This window comes from Macrobrachium nipponense, chromosome 6 (genome assembly GCF_015104395.2).
Source record: "Macrobrachium nipponense isolate FS-2020 chromosome 6, ASM1510439v2, whole genome shotgun sequence".
NCBI classification, from domain to species: Eukaryota; Metazoa; Arthropoda; class Malacostraca; order Decapoda; family Palaemonidae; genus Macrobrachium; species Macrobrachium nipponense.
In genome coordinates, this window is record NC_061108.1 from 52,608,091 (window position 1) to 52,613,090 (window position 5,000).

A 5,000-nucleotide genomic window follows, 5' to 3' on the forward strand; every position below is an offset into this window, starting at 1 on the left:
ACAAGTCAGACTTTAGTGCATAAGATAACTAACATAAATGCAGGAGTTAGCCCTTTTCGAGGCATTGTTGATGGCGTTCTGTCCCAACCAGTGCAAATTTTTATTGAGCGAGTGAATAACTACTTAAACGCCAAGGGAATTAAAGACGACGTAGAGGCGTTCACAGAGGCGAAAAGCCTTGTTAGATTTCAATAAAGGGATTTGTCATTTAGATGCCATAGTTTACAGTACACAAAATGTTGGTCATGGACCGAATTACAGGCATTTCTAAGGGCAGCTTATGGCTCGAGGGAACACAGAGATATGTAAGAGATTTAAGGGGACTGTACATGATTAGAAAAGGGGACAACAAGCCTTATTGAACATAACTCAAATCTATTTTGACTCAGAGGGAGAATGGATACAGAAATTGAGAAATTCCACATGGGTAAATGGGAATAATATATCACTTGACAATTTACGTAAAATGATGCATTTTGCACAGCTTTTACACGACGTCACAGACACCATTGTAGGTAGTTTTTGATGAAAAAATTTAACCTACATCAGATGAGGAACTACTTTATTCCCAAATTCAGAAACATACGTCCAAATGTCCCACAGTGGATAATACATTTTTTAAATTGACCGTTTCGAAGAAAATTACAATGCAAAAGAGACTCAGATTTTCCTTCTTCCCGTTTGTGTGCAAAAATGGAATATTAGAGAAGATCGATCAATCAAGGTAACAGCAGTTTGCGTTGCTACAATTGTAATAAAGCAGGGCACACAAAGAAAGTATATAAGAGTCAAATATGTGGATAATAAAAAAGTGTGGATCACTGTTGGCAGGCTTGTCTGTCTCAGATACGGAGTGTGTGAGACCTACACCTGAGATATTTGGGAGTTATAATACAAGAACTATCCCAGGCAGGTCACTCAACAGGGCAAAGGGAATGGCAAAATTTTTGGAAAGCCGATCAACAAAAAGGGTACAGATGATTTGTACATGCCATTGTGGTCTCATGGGGGATGCCCCACAGCCCAAGCCGATAGTAAACAGAACAGTGGAGGATATGAATATCCCAATTTTTATTGATACAAGATCTTCTGTGAATTTAATGGACCATGATCTGTATCAGTTCATGTTCTCCCATTACCCTTTGAAACCCTCAATGGAAACAATGTGTGATGTGCAAGCCCATAGACTAAATACTCTGGGTTTCATTAGAATACAGATTACTTTGGGTGATGAGAGTGGCAAAGAACCATTTTTGGTTATAAAAGGGGTTGCATTTTGGCAAAAGACTTTTACTGGGCCATCCTGCATGTAGAAGACACAGGATATCGGTCCATATAGGTGTTAGTGTCATAACAGTTGGGATACCAGGTGTTTTTATCCCTTATGAGGACGCAAGTGGAACAAAGGATATCGAGATTAATATGGGGAATAATGAAAATGGGGGCGCGTTTGGTGGTGTAATGGTAATTAATAGTTTTGATACCAGAACCCACACTGTTGATACGGGGAATAACAGCAGTGGTGTCGGTGATGATAAACGGGATATTGAGGGCCACGGTGGTAACAATTTTGGCGGTTTTAACAATGGTGGTATGGGTGGTGATGCTGATACTGATACTATTACTGATACTATTACTGATACTAACAATGGGGTCCTGGTGGATGCAATGAGAACCACAGGTGGTGAGATTTATGGGGACGTGGAAACAGGGAAGTACTAACACAATATAAAGGTGTTTTTATCAGAGGATGTTATTTCAATTCCATGTACAAAGACTATGGTAAAAGTCAGACTGAGGAAAGTGAAAAAACAAAAAGCCCAAGGAAGTATACGTAATTGAGGGTAGCAAGAAACAGAATATCAAACACTGGTGTTACATGGGTGGAATTACTGAACTGTAATGATACAATTAGGAAATACTAGAAGAATGCATATGTGGTAGACCTCCAAGATTAGAGTAGTGACAGTGGTTCAGTGGCTATTGTAGAGGGGAAAACTGAGTTTTCAGAGACAGAAACGCAATCAAAGAAGAAAATATTTAGAGAACATTTAGCTAATGCAGATTATAAAGAGCATATAGAAGCAGTAAGCGAACTTTTGGCAGAATTTACGAGGGGATAAACTGGGATTGACTAATGTGTTAGAACATAAGGTAAACTTAGCGGAAGGTACGAAACCCATTTTTATTCCTGCATACCTCATACCTTTCAAAATCAGAGAACAGGCAGAACAAGAGGTCAGTAAATGGAAGAGGAAGGAATCATTAGACCTAGTGTGTCTCCATAAAACTTTCCTCTGTTAGCAGTGCCTAAGAAGGATGGTCCTGTCCAAGTATGTGATTTTATACGTTTGAACGAGAAGACAATTCCCGGCCATCACCCAGTCGCGTGCATACCGGATGTTTTTGTAGAAATTGGGGGACATAATATTTATAGCTCAACTGATTTAGCGCAGATTTTTGCAGGTCCCTCTTGTGAAAATGGCAAGTAATATACCGCTTTTTCAGTGCCCAAGGGACACTATGAATTTATTGCCTTTCGGTTTGTCAGGCAGTCCTATGACCTTTACGAGGTTAGTAAACACAGTTTTACACGGGTTATTGGGTAAAAATGTTTTTGTGTACGTGGATGATATATTAATCGCAACAGACTCGATCATGCAACACTTAGAAGTGCTTAAGGAAGCACTTAGGAGACTCAGGTTAACAGTATTGAAAATTAAGCTGGCTAAGTGTTCCTTCTTGAAGAAGCAAATTACATTTTTAGGTCATGCCATATCTAAAGAGGGAGTTAGAGTAAATGGCGATAAAGTCAAAACAATTGCAGATTTTCCTACCCGGAAATCAAAGAAACAAATTAGGTCATTCCTGGGAGTGGCAGGGTATTTTCGAAGGTTTCTGAAAGGGTTTTCTAACATAACAGCTCCTCTAACAGATGTATTGCGGGAAGACATTCCATTTTATTGGGGAGACCGCAACAAGTAGCTTTTCAGAAACTTAAGAACGCATTAATGAATCCCCCAGTCCTAAAATTTCCAAATTTCAGTGAACAGTTCACATTAGTGACTGATGCCAGTCAGGAGTGATAGATGCTTGCCTTATGCAAAAAATTTGATGGGAAGCTCCATCCAATAGCCTTCTTTAGAAATTTAGGACACAGGTCAGCAATGAAAGACTAATGGCTACCGTAGATAAAGAAGCCTTTGCAACAGCATCAAGTTTGGTTAATTTTAAATGCTACTGATGGGGAATAAAATAGAAGTTCTTACTGACCCACAAGCCATTACTGGATCTTTTTAATAAAACCCGATTTGTCACCCAAAAGAGCTCGATGGTTCTTAACTATCAGGAACTTCGAAGCAAAGCTCAGATATATAGAATGTAATTAAATATAGTCGTAGATGCCTTTAGTAAAAGTTTTCATGATAAGGAAGGATTTCAAGTTGGGGTAGTTACTAGTGATTCTATACAATGGGATATAAGTCTTATAGAGCAAAGGCAAGATGAGGATTGAAATTTTGGCAGACGCAAAAGCATTCCTCAGAGGGGAATCAGTCAAGAAAGGTTTATAAGTTACCTTTTTCAGGTTAAGAGTTATAAGGTAATCTGTTGGTCAGGAAAATTAAAATATAAATTAAGGACTAGTGAAAGCAAAGGAGACACGACACAGATCGTAATTCCGAAAGTCCTAATTCTAGTACTTTTGGATACTGCACATTGTAGATTTGCTAGTCCACATTTAGGGGTAGAAAAAACGTATAATGAGATGCGTAATGAGTATATTTGGAAAAATATGTGGAAAAATGTGGAAAATTTTGTGAAAAACTGTACAGTGTGCTATGCTTGCAAATTAGGGTCATGTCCAATACCAAGTAGACCTTTTCAGAGAATACATATGGATATCCTAGAAATTTTTTGTGAATCTAGGTATGCGAATAAGTACCTGTTTGGTAATGATAGTTGAACTAACGAGGATAGTAGAAATTTTTCCACTTGAGTATAAAACAGCCGAAGAAGTAGCTATAGCATTTTTCAATGGTGTCATCTGCAGATATGGCACACCCGAGGTTTTGTTGACCGACAATGGCAGATTAATTTGTAAACAAGACTTTAGAGTGTTTGGCAGAGAAGTCATGGGGATACAGAAAGTAACAATTATTCCATACAGACCTGAAGCTAATGGGTTATGTGAACGAGCAAACGGGCGGAAAGTGCTCCAAGCTTTCAGGAAGAAGTGTAGGGGGAAACGATAAAAACTGGTATAGATATATAGATATTATTAGGCATAACTTCAACACTATGATCAGTGATTCCATTAAAATGTCTCCATTCGAAGCACTGTTTGGTTGCCAAGCACGAGGCAAAAATTTGATCTGCTAACTATACTCATCATGGAGAACATACAATTGAAGCATTAATTTCTACAGCAAAGGAGAGACATGCTTGTCTCAGCCGTATCTCGAGACTACGACCTGAGAAATGGTGGGAAAGAGGCAATAAAAGTGCATCTTTCATGTATTTCAGGACCAAAATCCAGTATAAGCTCTCTGAATGAAAAAAAACCAAACCTCTTCTGAATGAAAGAAAACAAACCAAAACAAAACTATGGCCGAGCTGAATAAGATCTGGAAATCAAATGGATCGAAACTGCAAAAGAAGGAAAGATTATACAAGGAGTCCCAGGACAGGATAGACCTAAAATGATGCCATTGGGCATATTATACAAGTTCTTATATGAGACGAGATAATGATGAAAGGAGACGAGGATAGCTAGGACACGTCCTTCGCACAACACGTGGAAAAGTAATAAGTGATAGTATAAACTGGGCTCCTATGGGCACCAAAAGAGTTGGAAGACAAACATTTATATATATTTTATATATATATATATATATATATATATATATATATATATATATATATATATATATAGTATATATATATGTATATATATATATATATATATATATATATATATATATATATATATATATATATAT